Below are 10,955 nucleotides of genomic sequence, written 5' to 3' on the forward strand. Positions count from 1 at the left end.
ACACACACACACACACACACACACACACACACACACACACACACACAAACCTACTTTAGCACTTCATTTATCGCTTATCATTCTCTGTGTTATTCTAGTTTGTTCAATATCCATAAACATCATGAGATGCAGGACTACATCATATCTGACTTCTTAGAGCTTAGCACATAGGAGGTGTCTAATAACTTGTTTACTGATTGATTTATTACATTATCATCTTCCCACAAGCCCAGCACATTGTTAGGCATATAGGCACCCACTACATGTCAACCGATGAAGTAAATGAAAACAAAGTTCTGAGATAAATGCTGATTTTGCTATTCCCCGAAGTTGTGTTTTGAGAAGATTTTCAACCAACAATCATGCTCAACAGAAGCATTGTGAAAGCAATGAAATCAAAATGAACCCCATAGGACCCACAATGTTAAATGATACAGGGAAGCACTTGGATCTCTCTACTGTCGACTAAATTATACAAGCATTGAAAGAAAGAGAAAGGCAAGACTTAGACAATTCAATTTGGCTGTAAGAATGAGTCAAAGGGTTGGATGCCTCTGATCTGAACTATAGGGTAACATCCCTTCTTGGTTTTAGAGGAACCTAGCAGCTAACTACAAAGGATGTTTCTGAGATCATTTGAAGAGAGAAACTATGTCAACAACAACAATTATTAAGAGTACATGGTTGGGGCGGCTAGGTGGCACAGAGCAGAGCCCTGGCCCTGGAGTCAGGAGGACCTGAGTTCAAATCTGGCCTCAGACACTTAACACTTACTAGCTGTGTGACCTTGAGCAAGTCACTTAACCCCAACTGCCCTCCAAAAAGCAAGGGGAAAAAAGAGTATATGGTTTTAGGACTCCTTCTCAAGTATGCTCTTCTTGGTTGTCACCCATACCCCAGCCTCTAACTTTGAAATAACCCAGGATTCTGTCCTTTCTTCTCTCTATACTCTCCATGACCCCTCATCAGCTCCCATTGGTTCAACAATCATCTCTTTGTTGATGACTCCCATATCTTTCTATACAGGTCCAGTCGCCCATGCTTAGAATGCACTCCTTCTTTATCTTGATTTCTTAGAATTCCTATCCTCTTTCAAAGCTCACTTCAGATGCCACTTCTTATATAAGGCCTTTCCTGAAGCCTCCAGTTGCTAATATATTTTTCTTGAAATTATCTTGTACTAATTTACGCAGTAAAATCAACTGCAAAACACATAACTGATCAACACAATGACCCACCACAATTCCAAAGGATTAATGATGAAAAATACTATCCAATGGCCGGAGAGAGAACTGATGAACTTAGAGTGCAGTTTAAAGCTTTTTTTTTTTTTCCTTTCTTATCCTTTTTTTTTTTTGAGGGAGGGAGACATAGCAAATGTAGAAATTTGTAGTGTGTTGTTGTTCAGTTGTTTTTCAATTGTGTCGAACTCTTTTGACTTTATTTGGGATTTTCTTGGCAGAGATATGAGAGTGACTTGTCATTTCCTTCTCCAGCTCATTTAACGTATGAAGACACTGAGGCAAACAAGGTTAAATGATTTGCCCAGTGTCACCTAGCTAATAAGTGTCTGAGACTGGATTTGAACTCAGAAAGAGGAGTCTTCCTAGCTCCAGGCCCAGCTCTCTATTTGCTGTCCTATCTAGCTGCCCACAAATATTGTACTGTATTTGTACATAATTTGTACTCTATGACTTCATAATTGTAATGAGTTTTGTATTTCTTGCCTTCTCAAGAGGTTGATGAGGGGTGGGAATAGGAAGAAAATTTAGGACTAAAAATAAAATTGAATTAAAAAAAGAAAATTAAGGGCAGCCAGTGAGTAAGAGCACCGGCTCCAGTGTCGGGATGACCTGGATCAAATCTGGGCTCAGATACTTAGCACCACACCCAGAAATAACTGGCCGTGTAACCTTGAGCAAGTTACTTAACCCCAATTGCTTTAAAAAAAAAAAAGAAAAAAAGAAAATAAAAAAAAATAACATACTTATTTTGTATGTACTTCTATCCTTCTTCCACTTGGCCCTTGTTGGTAAAATCACAGAAATCACAAAGGATAGCTAACAGAGGCAATGAGGTATTAAGATTTTAAATCAATTATAAAGATATCCAATAACACTTGATGGAATGAGATGGCAGCTTCGTTACCCCTTTATGGGATGTGAAATTTCTCAGTCAGGCTTGATGCAATTAGAGGGTACTAGCAAAGGTCCTGGCATGTCCTTAGTGGTCCTTTAAAAAGGAAAGACATGGGCAACAGCCTTGATGAGTGTGATCCCTAGGAGCAGAGAAGAGAGACAGCTATAGATTCCAGAGAGAATTGGACCTGGCAGTTGATGGTTAAGCTGTAGAAAGAAGTAGGCCCAGAGATCCCCTGTACAACCTGCCCAGGAGCATGAGAATATCACCAGAGGAGAAAGGATATCAAGGGCCCTGTAATACCAGGCAAATGAGTTGTCTTGGCCACACATGTTCCTTACCTGTGTGTCGCTCTACCATGCCACTCTGTATATGAGCCTAATCTTCTCATTGATGCTGCATACATTTATGAGAGTGTACATAAGGTTTATGTGAGGGAATGGTTTCTATGATTCTCTGTTGCTATCTCAGTAAATGTCTTTTTTTTTCTTTTTGGAGGGCAACTGGGGTTAAGTGACTTGCCTAAGGTCACATGGCTAGTTTGTGTGTGTGTGTGTGTGTGAGTGTGTGTGTGTGTGTGTGTGTGTGTTAAGTGTCTGAGACCAGATCTGAACCCAGGTCCTCCTGACTCCAGGGCCGGCACTCTATTCACTGCACTCCTAGCCACCACAAATGTCTTTGTTTTAAACTAATTGTGTCTATGAGATGTGTAAGGGTAATGGGAATTTGAAGATCTTCCCTGCCCCTTAATAGACCTAGGGGGAAGTTTGAAGACCTCCCCTGCTTTGAAAGTAAACTCTGCTGAATGTAATCACATGGAGCCTGTGGTGGGAGGAATTTACTGAAGGGAAGCAAAGCCCACAGGAAGCTGATAGAGCTAACAAGACTTTGGGGAAGAGAGGACACTTAGGGAAGGAGTCAGATAGGCTCATGAGTAGATACTGATCTTGTCTTGGTTTGTGGGAAGGATGTTGTGGCTCTCAGCATTATTATGGCTTCTTAATATCTTTGGTACTATGATGGAATTGGCTTACTGATTTGGGATTTAGTTTTCTGGTGTCTAAATAAATGTTTCAGTTTTGTCCTCTACCTGGAGAATCTGTTATATTTTGATATATATAATATCATGTGAGACTTATAGTCACGGTCTTTATCATGATTGTGGGTATTGTAAATATTGCATTGGCACTACAGGTGGCTATTAAGGTTAAGCACACTAGTGGGGGCTTGTGATAGATAGTTTTAGGAATGTGGGGGTTATTGCTCCCCCAGAGGCTCAGCCTGCAAATATTAATTAGAAGGGTACCCAAATAAGGAGTGTTAGACAGATATGTATGCATGTTGGCTCCCCCCATAGAATATAAGCTTTTTGAAGGCAGGGGCTATTTAATTGTTTTTATATTTGTATTCCTAGCACCTAGAACAGTACCTGGCACATAGTATGCACTTAAAAGTGCTTGCCAAGTCACCATATATAGAGCTTTGTAGGTGGTGCTAGGGAAGATATATAATTTAGACAAAATATGGTTCCTGGCTTCTAGGGAATTAAAATTTAGTGGGAGATAAAGGAACATAGGTAGCTAAATGTTCGATGTTATTTGACAAATTTTTTAGAGAAGTAGAAATAAAGTTCTTTGTGAGGTCTAATGGGAATAGTTTTTGAGGTAAACAGACTAGGAAAGACTTCTTGGAAAAGCTGGGATTAAAAGGATAGTTTGTCACTTATGTTTTACATAAGGAGCTAGGCAACTCAGTGGATAGAGTGTCAGGCCTAGAGTCAGGAAGACCTGAGTTCAAATCTAGCCTCAGATACTTAACCCTGGGCAAGTCACTTAACACCATTTGCCTCAATTTCCTCATCTGTGAAATGAGCAAGAGAAGAAAATGGCAGACCACTCCAGTATTTTTGCCAAGAAGTTCCCAAATGGGGTCACAAAGAGTCAGACCTGACTGAACAACAACATGAAAATTTATATTTGAAGGTCCTTCAGAGATTGTGTCATGAACCCAGAAGGTTAGAGTTCAAGGGAGGAAAGATTCACTAGTCTTCTCAGAAATACAAATACTTTCATGACATTCTACTTCTCGTCCTTTTGGGTCCTATGTGAAACAAAACTAGTAGAAGAAAAACATGACAGAAAAAGGAAAATGAATTTTTCTTGAGCTATTTTGGAGTCTGTGGTTGGACCTAGAGCAAATTCTTTTATTATCTGAAATTTAGATCAAACACCAAAGCCCTTTCCTTCTCTTGACCTGCCTACTTCTGATAGCACCATCCTCAAATCACTGTCCTCAGGGTAATCTTTGACTCTCCCTCTCCTTCACCCTTCCTATCTAATCAGTTACCAAGTCCCCCTTATTCTACCTTTGAAATCTTCCTCCTATCCATCTTCTTTCCATTTCCATTTTTTTTGCCATGCTAATTCCCTGTTTTACACATGGTAGGAAATTAAAAGTCCTGTGCTGGGTGTTAAGGAGATAGCAACATAAACAACAAAGTCTCTGATAATATGATAGGCACTGGATGAATGGTTATAGAAGTTGAGAAGGAAGCAGATACTGTACTTCATAACTAAGAAGGAGAAAGGCTGGGTGTCTTCATTCTTATTTTGAAGCTGCAGATTTCTAACTAGCTCACTGTTCTTCATCAAACATTCCTTTTGAGAGCAAATTCTATGAATCTATCAAGAGCTGATGTTAGGAACCGAGATAATGAATCCCCAGTTTATGACTCAGGGTAGAGAGGGGCCAAAAAATTTTCATGATAATTTTGATTTTGGAAAATCAAACATTTGAGAGAGATTATTATAGATAAGTATACATAAGGCCTCAGTGATACCTTTACAAACATTAGGTATTTGTTACTATGTCATCAAGGGGTCCATTTCATGGGCCCTCATCTCTACCCATAATGTACCCAATTAAGACTTAAAAACAAACAAACAACATGCAGGTGAAATTCCATTCTTAAGTCCTCAACTCTTCAGAATGACTTTATCAACCACCTCCTAAAAAAAAAATCACTTTTCTAGCCTGGGACTCTAAAAGCTTTTTTTAGGATTCCTACAATTTGGTAAGATCTGTGAGGCTCTAATGAAAGATATTTTATACAGACACACATACACACATATGATTATATGATGTATTATATAGATTTTATGCATATAAATGTATATTATATAATATACTATAAAGTATAGATAATGAGTTATATAGATTATATCAGATATTTATATAATCCATGTAGATTATATAATTATATAGAATCTGTTGTATAGATTATGTGTAATGTATTATATAAATTTTATATAGAAATATAGACTGCGTAATATATTACATATGCATGTCTATATAACATTTGTATGCCTGTATGTATGTTTAGCAGGTAGATGATGAAGTGGATTGAGTGCCAGACCTGAAGTCAAGAAGATTCATCTTCATGAGTTCAAATCCATCTTCAGACATTTCCTAGCTGTGTGACCTTGGGAAAGTCATTTAACCCTATTTGCCTCAGTTTTTTCATCTGTAAAAAATAAAATGGAGAAGGAAATGGATCAAGACAAGCCAAACACAACTGAAACAACTGAACAACAAGTATATGTGTGTGTATGTGTATGGATGTATATATTTTATACATGCATTTATTTATCTATAGGCACAGATATGCTTTTTTAAATGTATATATTATAAATATAAATATAAATGCTTTGTAAAAATTGTAAAATGAAGGCCTCTGTAATCATGACTCACATTTTTATAGTGCTTTTTGAGGGACAGAAGGAAATGTTCACTCTCCTCACAATACTTCTGTAACGAGAATCCGAAAGAACAGACTAATGAGGTGGTAGATAGAGCACTGCGTTTGGAGTTGGAGGACCAGGGTAAATTCCCTTATGATCCTTTGCAGCTCAGAAAAGTCAATATCCAAGGTCACACAGAGGTAGAACTGGGACTTGGACCCAGCCCTCTGACCCACAGTCTGGTTCTCTCTCTCTCTCTTTTTTTTTTATTTTTGGAGGGTAGTTGGGGTTAAGTGACTTGCCCAAGGTCACACAGCTAGGAAATGTCTGAAGCTGGATTTGAACTCATGAAGATGAATCCTGAGACCAAATTTGAACTCAGGTCCTCCTGACTCCAGGGCCAGTGCCCTATTCACTGCGCCGCCTAGCCTCCCCTCAGTCTGGTTCTCTTTTGACATGCCGTGTTATTTCTAAAGGTACTTAGTGTCATAACAAAGGTATTAAGTCACATGAGAGCCCTATATTTCTTTCTCTTAAAAAAAAAATGTTTCTAAAGGTCCAGAAACGACATACCTCTGGAGCATCCCTTACAGCATCTAATATGTAAAGAGTTAGAATTAAGTGTTCTCTCAGGTCCCTTCCATATCTAGATCCTACAAAGCCACAGCACATCTGGGAGGGGAAGATGCTATATGGAAACAGTCATAATTATCAGTTCTGATGCTTGGGGAAGATTCCTTGGAGTAGAGAAGGAAATGTTCAGAGAACAGACCACCCTGACTATCACAGGACAAGGCTCTGGGGAGAGGTGGATGTGGAGTGTAGGCAGGAGGCAAAGGGTGTGACAGTGAGGTAGCAGAGGGAAAGACAGGCTCTGGAAGAGGGGCAGGACCCTTTGGTGCAAAACTGGTACTGGCAAGTAGAGATCCATGAGGCGCTGGGACAGTGAACCAGGAGTATACACCCTGGATAGCTGCACTCTCAGACAAATACCAACTTCCTTGGCCCTAGTAACAACTCTTGGTGTATCACATTTAAGAGCTTAACATTGTTTGGCACCAGTGATTTTGGAAAATCTAGAGAAAACAACAACAAGTGTCATCTACCTTTCCCATGCATGAGAAATTATATATAGCTACAATTTTTACTTCAAATCTATTCAATCCAACAAACATTTATTAAGCTCTTACTATATAGTTCATCGTTCAGTCAACAAACATTTATTAAGTGCTTACAATATGTTAAATTCTGGGAATACAAAGAAAGACAAAAACAGTCATTTTCCTCAAGAAGCTGGTATTCTATTCAGAGACAAGTAAATAATCAGGTTAATGGTGTACATATATATATATATGTTTTATAAATTTATATCTATATTTACATATGTGTATATCTCAGAAGCAGGTAGATGAGGAACCAGGAAAAACCTCAGACACGAGGAAAGCTTTGAATAGGTCTGTGGGAGATAAAAGTTTAGAGGAGTCAGAAACTCACCTAAATAGCCTGGTGAGGGCAAGTGTGATATATAAACAAAGAATTGTAAAACAAACTCTTAAGTGCCAGAGAGAAGTGCAAGGTCTTATTTTCTTTAAAAATTCTGATTACAGGGCAGCTAGGTGGCTCAGTGAATAGAGTACTGGCCCTGGAGTCAGGAGGACCTGAGTTCAAATGCGACCTAAGACATTTGACACACTTATTAGCCATATGACTTTGGGCAAGTCACTTAACCCCCATTGTCCTCCAAAAAGTAAAAAGAAAAATTTCTGATTTCCCTAGTTTTTAGGGTTCCCCTTGAAATAACTTTGTATTTATTTTAAATATAGTCATTAATGTTCTTCCACCCATCTGCCCAGGGATTCCTAACACGAGGACCATAAACTCGTTTGTTTTTCACATATTTTGATAATTAAAATTTGAAACTCAAGGGACTGTGGAACTGAATGTTGTAAACTAAAAGTAAATAGATAAATTTAGAAAGTTTAAAAAAATAAAAAACATATTTTGAGAATTGTTTTAATATAATTGTTATCCCTGTTAGTCCCATACGCATTTTATTTTATGCATTTTAAAAACATTATTTTGAGAAGGGGTCCACAGGCATCACCAGACTGCCAAAGGCACAAAAAAGACTAAAAACTCCTACACAGAATGTAAGCTCCTTGAGGGCCTTTATATGTCAGGACGCTAGCATGTGCCCAACACCTAATAGATACTTAGGGATAACAGGATCATAGATTTAGAACTGGATGGGGCCTTGGAGATCATTTAATCTGCCCTCTTCATTTTACAGACGTGAAAACCGAGGCCCAGAAAGGTGAGGTGATATTGAAGGGACAAAGTTAGGATTTGAACTGAGATCCTTGGACTCCCAATTCATCATTCTTTCTGCAGCTTATTGAACATCTTTAGAACCTCCCTTGGTAATACACTCCCAGACTTGACAACCAGGATTTTCTTCCTGTTCCCTACCCAAAGTCTTCTGCTGCAGTGTAAGAAGGCATGGCAAAACCTGCCAGAATGAAGACCCTGTGGGCCCAGGTGCTGCAGTGTCTGCTGCTGGCTGGGGAACAGTGTTTACTTTTGCCACCTGTCATGTCACCTCCCTTCCCTGGAGAGCCTCCCTTGGTTCTGAAATAGGAAGCGAGAAGCTGAGAACCCTGTGAGCTAACAAGAAACAAGTCTAACAACCATGGCAGTACTGGCTCTGGCAGCAGGTTTAACTGTACTCACATTTCCAGCACATGGAACAAGCAGTTCTGTGTCACGGAAAACTTGGAGACATCCGTGTTGGGCGGAATACATACTCTGGTCCATATGCCAGGGGAGCCTCTCCTTCTCCTTTGGTATCCATTTCCACCAGGGAAGTTCTCACCACCCCCTTCCTCAGCACCACCCCACTTCTCTTTCTCTCTCTTGAGCTGATCCTTTCACCTTGGCCAGCCAGTCCCGCTCAGCAAATAACTGGGCAATGACAGCAAGACACAGCTTGCAGGGAAGTGACCCCCGGCTCCTGCTAGAGCAGCCACTGTGAGTTACTGCCATTAGCCTCAGAGGATGGGGGCATCTTGTTGGCCTCTCTGGACCTTGAGCAGATTTCCAGTTCTTTGCTTTCTTTGATGCTCTCCCTCTTGCGATTTAATGAGCTTGAAAGCAGGGGGAAAGCAGGATTTGCCGGAGGGACGTTGGACTGTATCAGGTGTCTTCTGTAACAATTCCAGATCTCCCAATCAGCCACCTGTCTCCTTAAGACCCCCCTTAGACCCTATTCTGGCTTCCTAAGAAATTAGCACATTTGCCTGATCTTGAATTGTTAGCTTTGCAGAATGACTTTACATAAAAGAGAGTTCTTCCATCATGGAATGAAGACAGTTTCCTTCTGGATCCTCCTATTCCTCAACCTCTGCCAGGGTTACCCCTCTTGTTTTCAGTACAGTCACCTTTCTGGGCTCACCTTTCCTCTCAGTGATAGTCTTTAGACTTGTTATCTTTCCCCAGAGGGAAATAGAAAAAAGAAGAGGAAAAGAAATTCTTCCAAGACTCCTTTTTGTTTCCTCATCTGGAAAATGAGAAGGTTGAGAAATGAGATCATCTCTAAGGTCCCTTCAACCTGAACCTTACTTTAATCCTACATTCTAAATGGACTACCTGCCTCTGGCTTCCTCCTTGCCCTAATTACAATGCTGATATTGAGGGCTGACTTGGCATTTATTTATGTAATCTCTTTGGAACATGCCACAAGTCCTAAATGCCAAATTTTCAAAGTCGTGCTGAAGGAAGCCTTATCCTGGTGTGGAAGAGATGCCCTTCTCTAGCCACATGCCTCTATCTAAGCTGCTGCTTTTGTGTTTGACCCTTTAGTACACAACCTTTCCCTCTGCCCTGGCCTCTGATATTGAAAGAAAAAAGCATATACTTCACTTTAAAAAGGAAACTGTATACTTCACTTTGTCTGTCAAGTAATATTGCCTGGCAGCTGTTGAGACAGCTGCCACCTTCCCCCCATAGAGGTGGCAGCATTTCAGCGGGATTCTCCGGTGCTGGGGCTAGTAACTTGCTGAATTTGTAAAATTGCTTTGGGATCCTTGGGATTGGGAAACATTCCAGAATTGTAGTGTTATCTTTGTTATTATTGTTTTATCTAATTTGTTCTGGAAAGCAATCATTTTGAAATGGTGCAAAAAATACAGCTAAAGAAATATATTTAAACATATATATTTTTATTTTTATATAATTCAAAAATAAACGCATTGATGTACATTTTCCAAGTGACTGCCTGCTAAATTCATAATGTAATACAACATGACTCAGAGCTAAATTTAAAGAGAGAAGCACATATGTTTAAAGCAGGCACCAACTTTCAATTTGAGGAGAGACAGAGTCAAAAGCATTTTTTTTAGCGTTCAAGTGGACTGAGTGCAAAGTGAATTATCTACAAACCATCTGGTAAGTCTGGTGTTTTTCAGTGCCTTCACAACTCTAATTTTAAGCCGTTATTTGGCCTTTAAATAACAATATATTTTCTTTCCATTCGGATTTGCACCAGATTCCACACTGATTGCACCACCAACTTCCAAAAAAAAAAAAAATAGACTGATCTTTGAGAGCAAAAAGAGCAAAAGTTACTAAGTGTATTACTCTACAGATTGATTCTGGGATAAAACAGCAGTCTCATATTTTGCAAATGAAGTTTGACATATTCTGGGCCGGCATATTGCACTCACCAAACATAACAGTGAGTTTTGCCCAGCAGAAAGATGTTTCATTCAAACATGGTGCCCCTTTGAGGATCATAATTCTAAGAATAAGGCACAAAGGGTCCAATGAATGACTCTGGAATGATTTCTTTTTATTGCTGTGCATTAGTGATATGGATTGCCATCTAGAATAATCTTATAATCATAGAAAAATGATACATAAAAAACATAATTAGAATCAATAATCATAGAACCAGAGAAGGGATTTTAGAGGTCATATAAGTAATTTAAGTAAATTGCTCTTCTAGTGTGGGAGCTTCCTCTATGGCAGGTGTTCCCAACCTTTTTTTTTTTAGTCCCTTTACCCCTTAACTTTTAGCAA

The sequence above is a fragment of the Petaurus breviceps genome, unplaced genomic scaffold (assembly GCF_028583685.1).
Source record: "Petaurus breviceps papuanus isolate PSGF00001 unplaced genomic scaffold, PetGlider_PUasm1.0 90779, whole genome shotgun sequence".
Lineage (NCBI taxonomy): Eukaryota > Metazoa > Chordata > Mammalia > Diprotodontia > Petauridae > Petaurus > Petaurus breviceps.